Source organism: Moschus berezovskii, chromosome 21 (genome assembly GCF_049115385.1).
Source record: "Moschus berezovskii isolate FMDL1 chromosome 21, NW_MosBer_1.0, whole genome shotgun sequence".
In the NCBI taxonomy this organism is placed as follows: domain Eukaryota; kingdom Metazoa; phylum Chordata; class Mammalia; order Artiodactyla; family Moschidae; genus Moschus; species Moschus berezovskii.
The window spans coordinates 53848525-53861080 of NC_142480.1; the positions used below are offsets into that span (position 1 = coordinate 53848525).

The following is a 12556-nucleotide window of genomic DNA, read 5'->3' on the forward strand; positions in this document are numbered from 1 at the left end:
TGTATTGCATGGTGAAAACTTAAAAATAGAACAGGGAGGGGGACAAGGTTACTGGGTTGGAGGAAGTCATAATCTAAATGACTTTAGTCAGGAAAGGCCTTACTGAGAAGACAGTTAAGCAAAGATATGAAAAAGATTCAATTCTATCAGACTGTCATTAACTCTGAGACCCTAAAACCTCAAGGGAGAGGGACTTTTTTCCCCCCCAGAGGGACTTCTGTTTTGAAAAGTCATTGTGTCAGGACTTTTTCTCTTGCAAGTGATACAAAAATAGATTCAAACTGACTTAAGCAGAAAAGTGGAAATTTATTAGCTCAGGAAATTGAAAAGTCCAGGTCAGCTTTAAGGGTCAAACAATGTCATTAGGATGCAACCCATAGGGAGCGACCGCAAAACAAGGTCAGGGACCTTCTTCATTTGTGTCTGTCTTACTCTGTTCGAGCTGTAATACAGAAATATTGATGCCATGGACTGGGTGGCTTATCTTATTTAGTTTGTTTGTGGTTGTGCTGGGTATTCATTGCTGCTGCTGCTGCTGCTGCTAAGTCACTTCAGTCATGTCCAACTCTGTGTGACCCCCATAGATGGCAGCCCACCAGGCTCCCCCGTCCCTGGGATTCTCCAGGCAAGAACACTGGAGTGGGTTGCCATTTCCTTCTCCAATGTGTGAAAGTGGAAAGTGAAAGTGAAGTCGCTCAGTCGTGTCCGACCCTTAGCGACCCCACGGACTGCAGCCTGCCAGGCTCCTCCATCCATGGGATTTTCCAGGCAAGAGTACTGGAGTGGCTTGCCATTGCCTACTCCTGCTCATGGGCTTTTTTCTAGTTGTGGTGAGCTTGTTTCGATGCTCAGGCTTCTCATCTTGGTAGCTCCTCTTGCTGCGGAGTGCCAGGCTCCTCTAGGCACTCAGGCTTCAGTTAGCTGGAGCACACAGGCTCAGAGGTTGTGGCACAGAGGCTTAGTTGCTCCACAGCACGTGGAATCTTCCTGGACCAGGTATCGAACCGATGTCCCCTGTATTGGCAGGTGGATTCTTATTTACTGCGCAACCAGGGAAGTCCAACTGGGTGGCTTAAACAGCAGACATTCAGTTCTCTCAGTTCTGGAGGCTTAGAAGTCTGAGATCAAGGTGCTGGCAGGTCAGTGTCTGATGCAGGCTGGCTTCCTGTTTCATAGATGGTTGTCTTCTCACTGTGTCCTCACACGTCAAAAGGAGCAAAAGAGCTCTCTGGAGTCTCTTTCATAAAGGCATTGAGCTTCACCCATTGATGAGGGCTCCACCCTCATGCCCTAAATGTCTCCCAAAGGCCCCCCTAACTGATACATCACACTGGGGTTAGGATTTCAACACACGAGTTTGGGGCGGGAGTGCAACCATTCAGTCCACAGCAGTATCTCTGATTTCCTCTGTGGTGATTTTTTTTTTTAAATAGTAGAGCTATATATATATATATATATACTACATACATGGTTTATATATATATATATATTATATATATAGTTGCCTTGAGGCATGTGTGTGATCCTAGTTCCCAGACCAAGTATCGAGTCCCCTGCATTGGGATCATGGAGTCTTAACCAACGGACCACCAGGGAAGTCCCTTCTCTGTGGTGACTTCATTCTCTAGCTCTGCACAGAGGAAAACTGGCTGCTCTCAATTCTAAGTCAACATCCTGCCAGGTGAAAACCCAGAAGGAAAGAGAGGGTGTCCTTCTACCTACAGCGCAAGCAAAAGTCTCATTGGATATCATAGGTTGCAGGCTCATCTGGACACATAACTGTGAACCAGAAGAGAACACAGAGCTCTGATTGGCTGGGCCTGGTCACCTGCCTGCCCTGGCGTCACTGGGAGAGTCAACTTACTGACAGCAGGGAAGGGCGGGGCTCAGAGGAAACCTGAGGTGTTTCAGGAAGGAAATGAATGCTAAGCGGAGAATGCAATAAATATTTGCTATAGCCCAAAATGATTTGTGTTAGTCCATTGTGTGCAATGTTGATCCAGTGAGCTCCAAGCCCAAAGGATGTTTCAGCAGAGATTTCTCCCCAAGAGATGGCCTGCGGATAGCTGTTTAAACTTATCCAGTGGGACTGGTGGTTTCTGGGGTCTCTTGCCACCATATAGATGTATGGGCAGCACACTCATGGGCAGTCAGCCCCTGAGGATGGCTGGCTGTGTGGTTTTGGCTTGGGACCTCCTGCATTTCCTCTTGTGGTCTTCAGAGAGCCACATCATCACAATAAGTGCCTGAAATCATCAATGTCACCAGTTTGTGGCTTTCAGAGTTTTATTCCACTTACATGGAATACCATGTTACTGATTGGGTCTGACAACCTGCCAAAATCTTAGTCCTAAATTCTGAAAACAGAGTCCACTACTTTATTTTTTCTTATAATTATTATTTTGAAAATGTATTTATTTATTTTTGGCTGGGATGGGTCTTCACTGCTTTGCGAGGACTTTCTGTAGTTGCGCCGAGTAGGGGTTACTCTTCACTGCAGTGTGCAGGCTTCTCGTTGCAGTGGCGGCTCTCGTTGTGGACCACGGGCTCTAGGGCACGGTCTCAGTAATTGTGAGACAGGCTTAGCTGCCTCAAGGCATGTGGGATGTGCCCTCCCACACCAGGGATTGAACCTCTGTTGCCTGCATTGGCAAGTGGATTCTTAACCACCAGACCCCTAGGGAAGTCCCAGGGCCCATTACTCTAGGAGAACATCACTGTTTTCCTAGGAAGTTCCATGTCTGCGCTTCGGGTTAGGTGGTCCTAACCACACACATTTGTGGGGGTAATCGGAGCAAGTCATGTGACTTCCTGAGCTTGGGTTTTCTTATTTGAACAGTGAGGTGACTAGGAAGAGTGAATGTGTATAAGGAAGCTGGGGCTGGCATAGTGCTCATTTCCGCAGCACATACCCTAAGACTGGAACGATACAGAGATTAGCGTGGCCTCTGCACAAGGATGACATGCAGATTTCACCCCTGAAATCTGAACACGTCAAGTGTTCCATGTTTTCGCTCTGTGGTGACCTGAATGGGAAGGCAGTGCAAAGGGGAGGGGACATATGGAAATGTGTTACCAAGTCTAAGCTGGCAGCGCTCACCCCAGAGAGGCCAGTAAATCCAAGGATGAGGTGTTGAGGCAAGGAATACGACTTTATTTGGAAAGCCAGAGGACTGCGAAGATGGCAGAGTAATGCTTCAGAATAATCATCTTGTCAGGGTCTGGATGCCAGGTTCTTTCATGTATCAGAGACGGGGGGAGGTAAGAAAACAAAGTAAAAAAGCCATTTAATCTTGCAAGTATCTTCTAGAACGGCAAGCCTCAGGCAGGAGGGATACGTTCATTCCTTCCTATCTGCCATCTATAGGTGGACAGGGTTCTGAACGAAAGCACGTTAGCTTAACAGTCAGTCAAAGGGGCAGAATTCTCTGTGGCAGGCCATTTCATGTGAATATAACAAAAGCGGTCAAAGAAACAGATCTAGCATGAAAGAGTCAAAACTGACTCTTCTCTGTTCAAAAAAAAAGAAGCTTAAATTGTAGGAATATCTTACAATCATGAATTCTCAAACGAGACACAAAAAGTTTAAATCAAAATGGAAAAGACTGATGGATTCGACTATATTAAACTAAAAAACTTCATCAAACAGCATTTTGAAAAAATGAACAGCTAAGACACCAAAGAGGCTTCCCTGGTGGCTCAGTGATAAAGAATCCATCTGCCAATGCAGGAGATGCAGGTTCGATCTCTGGCTCGGGAAGATCCCCTTGAGTAGGAAATGGCAACCCACTCTTTTTCTTGCTTGGAAAATTCCATGGACAGAGGAGCCTGGTAGCCTATAGTCCACGGTGTCACAAAGAGTTGGACACAACTGAGCAACTGAACAACAGATTATCAAAGAAGAAAAAGAAGAAGCTAGCATATGGCCTGGCACACAGTGGAGTCTCAGAAAAATTTTTCCTCTTCCCTACTCCCTTTTATCAGGAGGCCATTATCATTCTCCCTTGGAGTCGCTGTTATGCAACTTACAGATAAGCCTGTCAATGAAGAGGAATGAGCAGGTCGGGCAAGTCAGCCCTGGGGCGTAGCTGGGGGCTGTGCAGTTGAAGAGAAGACTCACAGGGTTTGGAATTAGACTGGGCTTTGAATCCAGAAGGCCTTGGGAAAATAACTCAAATATCTCAGAGTCATTTTTCTCATCTCCAAAATGAGAAAAGCATTTACTGCTCTTTATGGTTGTCGTGAGGATAACTGAAATAATGTGTGTGAGAACCTGGCACACTGAGGTCTTCAGTAAGTCTTAATTCTGCTTGTTTTTGAAAGGTCACTAATGCTTAAGTGAAATCTGATTAGCAATAAAGAAACTCACATGAAAATGCCCAGAGAGAATTATCTATTTTTCTATAGGCTGGAAAGCCCAGACCTTTCCCCTATTTGCTTGTGTGATGTTTTTCGCTATTTTGGAGGCTGGGCCAGAGGAAACAAAAGGTGGCCAGGCAATCTGTCTTGTGTGAAGAGAATGCTATGTGTCAGGGGTGGGAAACCAAATAAATAAAAGATAAGATCCTTGCCCTTGAGAAGCTTCTGACTTAAGAAAACTAAAACATGAAAAAGAGGCAATTAAAAAAACTCGTGAACAAAAAATAATAGCCAGTTTGCTAAATGCCAAGGTAGAGTGAAGGTGTGACCAGAGCTGGGTGTGAAAAGTCAGGGAGATATTTTTTTTTGCTTTTTTTTTTTCTAAAAAAATTTTATTTGGCTTCACGGGATCTTTAATTGTGGCACGTGGGATCTAGTTCCCTGACCAGGGATGGAACCCTGGTGCCCTGCATCGGGACTGTGGAGTCTTAGCCACTGGACCATTAGGGAAGACCAGGGAAGTTTCTAAGGACAGAGATTAGCAGGGAAAAAGGGCCCCAGCAGAAGCCCAGAGAAAGAATGAAACATCTCCTACATGTTTGATTTACCTGCACAGAAGGAAAGATTGTATGGAGATAAATGAGATAACAAGTCAAGAGGCTCTTAGGCAACTGAATGAGGTCAATCAAGTCAGTGTTTTGATCTGTTACTAGTGCTGGTAACCAAAACAAATCCAAACAGTCTCCCCAGACAGACTGGTTGGAAGAAGAGTTGAAACTCATCCATACAAGGTGGGGACCATCCCTGTAGTTTTATGGAAGTGTGAACTTTCTGGCGACTATTACAAGGGGGCAAGGCTAACTTTCTCCGGGTGGGGTTGCCCTGAACAAGAGCTAGAAGTCTCTTCAGTCAGTTCAGTCGCTCAGTCGTATCTGACTCTTTGTGACCCCATGGACTGCAGCATGCCAGGCTTCCCTGTCCATCACCAACTCCCGAAGCTTTCTCAAACTCATGTCCATCGAGGCTCTGAGAAGTCTCTTAGGTGCTATATTTCAGCATAGAGCAAGTCATGGTGTGGCCTCTTGTTGGAGCTTAGGTCACTGGATTGTTACCCTCACAGCCCAGGACAGAGGATGCTGAAGACAAGGTTTCTACGTCTGGACACTGGTCTGCAGTTTCCTCTTCCCAAGCCTGCCAAAGCTTCTGAATAGAACTTCCTCTCTGCTATTCTCTATAACTAGGTGACATCATGGCATGCTGGTTCTGGGCATATCGCTCTGTTTCTTACTGGCTGGGTAATTTAGGCAGCTAACAATAGGAACCTTGATGCTGGGGAAGATTGAAGGCAGGAGGAGAAGGGGATGATAGAGGATGAGATAGTTGCATGACATCACCGACTCACTGGACATGAGCTTGAGCAGGCTCTGGGAGACAGTGAAGGACAGGGAGGCCTGGCATGCTGCAGTCCACGGGGTTGCAAACAGTCGGACATGACTGAGTAACTGAACAGCAACAACAATAGGGATGATCTGAATACATGCAAACGTTGAAGATACTATTGATTTGGTTCCAGACTGCAGCAGTAAAGTGAATATTGCAATAAAGCGAGTCACATGAAATTTTGTTTCCCAGTGCAAATAAATGTTGTGTTTACACTATGTTGAAGTCTGTTAGTGCGCAACAGCATTATGACTAAAAAGAAACACATCCCTTAATCCTTTAATATTCTTATATTTTTATTCTTGTTTCCATTTCTACATTTTTATTGTATTTTGGGGGTGATTTCCTTTTTCTCTGTGTGTGTGTGTTCAGTCTCTCAGTCATGCCTGACTCTTTTGTGACCCCATGGACTATAGCCTGCCAGGTTCCTCTGTCCATAGAATTTCCCAGGCAAGAATACTGGAGTGGGCTGCCATTCCCTCCTCCAGGGGATCTTCCTGACCCAGAGATCAAACTGGCATCTCCTGCACTGAATGTGGATTCTTTACCACTGAGCCACCAGAGAAGCACTAAGTTAAGATACTTAATTGCTAAAAAATGCTAACCATCATCTGAACCTTCAACAAGTCATAAGTTTTTGTGACGGTAACAGGAAGGATCACAGATCACATACGAACGTAATTATAATTAAAAATTTTGAAGTATTGCAAGAATTACCAAAATGGGACACAGTTACACGAAGTGAACAAATGCTGTTGGGAAAATGGTGCCAGTGGACTTGCTTGATGCAGGGCTGCTGCAAACCTTCAGTCTGTAAAGAATGCAGTATCTATGCAAGAAGTGCAAGAAAGTGAGGGGCAATAAACGAGGTGTGCCTGTCATATAATTCTCTTCTATGATCGCGGGCAGTAATTAATTTAAAAGGCTTAGCCCCGTGTCTGGAACACAGTAATCACTTAACCAAATAGTTATTTTTTAAATTATCTTAGACTAGTTTAGTGTTTGGTGAAGTTGGCATACTGCTTTTCTCTAGAGCACAGAGGACAGATTTGTCTGGCCCAGAATGGACTCCAATTTAGGTTAAATCCAGGTATGATTCAGGGACTTCCCAGGTGGTGCTAGGAGTAAAGAACTGGCCTGCCATGACGGAGACGTAAAAGACTCGGATTTGATCCCTGGCCCAGGAAGATCCCCCGAAGAAGGAAATGGTGGCCCTAATCCCATGGACAGAGGAGCCTGGCGGGCTACAGTCCATGGGGTCGCACAGAGTTGGACACGACTGAAGCGACTTAGCATGCACACCCATGAACTGCCCTATGTGTGTTAACCATCAGTGTGACAGATCAGGAACCACTGGAGACAGAAAGACTCCACACTGGCAGTATCACTCACTAAGTTTGTGTCTCGGAGAAAGTTATCTTACCTCTTGCCTCAGTATCCTCAACTGGCAATTGTAGTTTCAAACTCTTGTGAGGATTAACTGGGATGAACGGAACACATCTGGCTTAGAGAAGTACTTGAATTTATTTTCTCTTGTTCTTCAGGTAAATAAAAGTTAACCTGGGATCGAGAGCATTGTCAGCAACTCTTGGTGGTCTTTTCAAGTTCCTTTACGGTCTAGGACAGTTCGGAATAAATTATGGAGAAGGAAAAGCCTGCCTGGTAAGGAGAAGGATTGAGTAGGTGAATATATTTGATGCTTGATGCAATTCCAATGACTGTAATGACTGGAAGTTTCTCTAGACAGATGATGACATCATGTAGCCTACTTAGGTAGCAGGTTTCAGAATGAATTGCCTTGGCAGTGTTCCTAGGTTGTTTAGATAAAAGAGTGCATTTAGAACCTAGATCCACCCTATCTCTGGACCATAGCTAGCAAATGGAAGCAGCTGGATTCTCAAGGTTTCTGCTCCAGGAGGTTGAGAGAATGCAGTTCTGTCGCCCTGGGCTGGGAGTGAAGATGCCCGCCTTCTGGTCCCACTCACTGCTTGCCCATGGGCGTGCCACTTTGCCCTGGGGTTTCAGCTTCCAACTGATGTTCTCCAAATTCCTTCCAACTTCTAGTATCTTGTAATTTCACGAATGTGCGAGTTGTTTCCTGGCTGCAGGATACAGTCTTATGGACCCAGGCAATGTCAAAATGAAATTGTGTCATTCCTTTATGAAATTTCTCTGACTTTCTAAAAGGGGCAGGGAAGAGTTCTGTGAGATTAATAATGAGGATGAGCAAATACATGACTAAATTCAGGATGCAGAGTCTGGCCTTTAATGACTTGGAGGTGATGTCCTGTGATGCCTCCAATGCTCTTGCCCCACCAGGATTTGATTCTTCTTGGTTGGGAAAGATCATTTTAAATCTCTAGCTGAAATTGTTCTCTTACATTCAGAGCTGGTTTTCAAGCCATGTTGTTTCACAGAGGCTTCCCTCTGCTCTCAGACACCCAGCTGGGGCAGTCCACGACCTCTTTCCACTTGCTGCTATGGATGGATGCGTCAGAGCGAGTCGAGTCATGGGGAAAGCATGAACTCTTCTCTGTGCTCCCCAGTCAGGTCCCCTCAGGGCTGTTTTCTCTGGAACCAAGCTCAGTCACTTGCCAAGCTCTCCAAACAGAGATGTCTCTAAAGTTTTATGAGATCTCTTTGTTCCCAGGTGAAGCTCTTTGCTGTGTTTATAAAACTGATAGAAGGCTTCTTCTGCGAGAAGCCACCCATTGAAGGGTGAGAACTGGCCACCCAGATTATGACTGGGAATTTGCTAGCACAAATATAATCAGCCATTTTTACATTTTTAAAGCACATCGCCATTGACAAAGCCCCTTCACACGTCTTGCATGAACTTATTGGCTTCATGATATCTCTACTTGGTAGATATTAAGGAAACCCATTTAGCAGAGGAGAAAAGTGAAGTTTAGGGAGAATACATTTTGCTCAAAGCCAAAATGGAGTGGATCTGGGACTGTAAAGCCAGCCTTCTGATCCATGAACAAAGCAGCACCAGGAAGTCAACTCAAGTCCACATCCCCACAGGAAGAATCTATGAACACCTCAGTTCATGATCTCATGACTCATGGGTGCAATTTGTTTGCCAATACCACTTTTATGGTGGTTTAGTCATTTTCCTGACACTCTATGTCTCATGCAGATCTAAATTAAGTAGATAAGACACTGGGACTGCTCGTAAGAAGACTGCATTCCAGAGAAACAATTCAAATATGAGAACAAACTGAATTTTGCTTTTTGTTTCAAGTGAAGGCAGACAGGAGACTAAAAAAAAAAAAGTTCCTATAGGAAAAGTTGTTCCACTAAGGCAAGGGGAAATCATCAACACATTCTTTCATTCATCAAATATTAACTAGGCGTCTATTATGTGTCAAGCTCTGTACTAGCAGCTGGGGATACAATGAAATATAAGACTTAGTTCCCACATGAAGTAACTGATAGTGCCATGGGGAGACAGAAAAGTCCATCAGACACTGGTAATAGCTGTGATAAAGATTCCAGGAGATATATATATGTGAAGTTTATGGTACACCAAAACAGTGAGGCCTGACAGAGCAGGTAATATGACCTAAATAGTAAAGGATTAATAAAATCTTGCCAACTAAATAAGGGGCAAATTATCATTTCAGAAAATCATCATCAAGGGACTTCCCTGGTGGGGTCCTGTGGCTAAGACTCCAAACTCCCAAAGCAGGGGGCTCAGGTTTGATCCCTGGTCAGGGAACTAGATCCCACATGCTGTACCTAAGACTCAGTGCAGCCAAATAATTTTAAAAAAATCATAATTATCAGCACCATCCCTGCTACCATATAGTTACACTTCCTCTAAGCCAGACACTGTTGTAAACATTCTTTAGACATGAACTTATCTGATCCTTACAATAAAACACAAGGAAGTTTTGTGACTATCCCCTTTATTCAGATGAGAAAAGTGGACAGAGAGATTAAGTGACTTACCCAACATCATGCAGCCAGGAAGTGGCAGAGTCAGGATTGGAACCTGGGCCATCCAACTCCAGAGACTACGGGGATGCCTACAGTGGAAGGCTCCGCTGGTGCAGAGCTGAGCAGGTGTGTGTAGGTGATTGTGTGAAGAACCGGGAGCCACTCAGTGGAGCACAGAACACAAACCGTGCCTGCCTTTGTCGTCCTCCACCCTACTTTTCTTACCTCTCCTTCCATTTTCTCACTGTATTCTTCTTTTCAATTTTTTAAAAAATTAATTAATTAATTTGGCCGTGTCAGGTTTTACTTGCACAATCTTTCGTTGGAGTGTTTGGGCTTCTCTAGTTGTGGCATACGGGTTTAGTTGCATATGGGATCTTAGTTCCCCAATCGGGGATCAAACCCAAGTCCCCTGCATTGGAAGGCAGATTCTCAACCACTGGGCCACCAGGGAAGTCCCATGCAATACGATTTTAAGTGCACAACTTGAGGTTTTGAACCAAACCAGCAATGCAGATTTAGGCAGTGCATCAGCAAAAACGCCAGCCCATGGTTACAGCCCCTCAGAGACAGTCGCCCTCTCTTCTTTCCTCCTGACTCTTGCTGAGTGTCAGTACATCACTCTCTGCAGGCGAGGGTGGGTCTTACGGGAAGGGGCTGTTCACTTCAGTTTCACCAGTTTTTGAAAAAGTGCCTGTGGAAGCTCTGGCAATCCCTGGCCTTGATTTCTGTCCCCCTGTCCTGAGAAGCCAGTAAAACCACAGCTCATTTTCATAGCTCAGATGATCCAGACCATGCCTTCAGAAGAAAAGTGATGCTGACCCTCTGCTTACTTCTGTGAGTTCTTGCGGCCTTTTAGATTTAGGCCTGGAACTTTTTAAAAAAATATTTTATCTGTTCTTTGATGATTTTGTGGAGATGAAAAGAAAATTTATCCAGCATGATTAGTTATTTTCAGTAGGAGGGTTCGTCCAAATGACTAGTCCTTCAATTACAGGAAACTCAAAGTTCCAGGACTCACCCAACTTTCACAGCAACCCGATGATGCAGCTAACCTGATTTTTTCCAGTGAGGCACACGTGATTCAGGGAATTTAAGTAACTTGCAGAAGGTCACACAGCTCACAGATAATGGGGCCAAGATTCCAACCCAAGTTTCTCTGAACTGAGTATGTTTCTCTCTCCACGTTCTCCCATTTACCACTCACTAGCTGTCTGACCTTGGGGAAATCACTCTAGTTTCCTGTTCTTAAATTTCTTCATTTACAAAGTGAAGGCTGTGTTGGGTTGGCCGAAACGTTTGTTCGGGTTTTTCCGTGCCATCTTAGACATAAACCCGAATGAACTTTTTGGCCAACCCAATAAAATACTCTACATCAAAGATTATACAGATGTAGATTTTGGAAAGATTCAGAAAGAGAAAGACAACTCTCATATCCTAATGCATATATATGGGATCTAGAAAAACGGTGCTGACGACCCTATTTGCAGGGCAGGAATAGAGACGCAGCCATAGAGGACAGACCTGTGGACACAGCAGGGAAGGAGAGGGTGGGACGAACTGAGAGAGCAGCACTGAAACACACACATTGCCAGGTGTGAGACAGAGAGTCAACAGGAAGTCACTGTGTCACACGGGGGGCTCAACATGGCCTCTGACAACCTAGAGGGGCGCGATGTGGCAGGGCGCTGGGGAGAGGTCCGAGCGGGAGGGGCCACGGGGATGCTTACGACGGATTCATGCTGTCATGTGGCAGAAGCCAGCACAATACTGTGGGCTTCCCTGATGGCTCAGATGGGAAAGAATCTGCCTGCAATGCAGGAGATCCAGGTTCAATCCCTGGGTCAGGAACATCCCATGGAGACGGGAATGGCTATCCACTCCAGTATTCTTGCCTGGAGAATTCCATGCACACAGGAGCCTGGGAGGCTACAGTCCATGGGGTTGCAAAGTTTTGGACACGCCTGAGCAACTAACACACTTTAATTCAATATCATAAAGCAATTATCCTCCAATTAAAAATAAATTAAAAGAAAACAATTATGCAGAAGAAATGACTTGATACATGGAAAGACTTATAGCTATGCCTTGCACATAGGAAGAACTTACTACATGTCTGTGGTTGTTATTATTATTATAGTTCTCTAGGGAAGTTCTACTTGTCTAGAATCTGGAAGTTTATGACTTGTTTAGAAGAGAACACTTGTCAATCTCTTTCTCACATCCATAAATTCACCTTTTATGGGCTGCCCCCTGTGCATACAGCCTATATATTTAGGTCTTCTAGAGCTCTGGACCAAGGCCATGGGTGTCTCTGCAAGTTCGAGTCCTATTTTCCAAAGGGAGGAGTTATTTCCTTTCTGGTCTCTAGGATAAGAGAGGAGGCCTGTCTGAGTAAATGTTTTGTAGTTACAGGATTTGTTGATCTCATTTCATAATTTGTTCTCCTGTTTTTGAAGTCTTCTTCCTTCCAGCCTCCAGACACACACTGGATATGTTTGAAAACAGGGATTTACTATTGTGAAGACTCTACCATTAGGCCTTTCCTCTCTCAGACTACAGGACTCCTACAGCATTACTCAGTTGTCTCTCTCTCTCTTTTTAAGCTTTAGCTACCTTTTCAGAGACTTCCAGACTCTCTCTGAAAAAAGGGAAACAAAATTCAGCCGAGTCAGAGTTATCCGTGAGATGAACATCTATTGAGTACCTGCCATGAGTCAGGCACTCTATGCTGGCATTGTGGAGGGGATGAGGGTAACCATAACACCATCCTAAGACAGGGGATAAAACATGTGAAAGTTGTTCAGTCGTG

General features: G+C 44.7%; 1 pseudogene; it reads left to right on the forward strand.

Annotated features, from left to right (window-relative positions):
- The first annotated feature begins 2889 nt into the window (after positions 1–2889).
- LOC129550851 (U6 spliceosomal RNA) lies at positions 2890–2987 on the forward strand (annotated as a pseudogene).
- The last annotated feature ends 9569 nt before the right edge of the window (positions 2988–12556 follow it).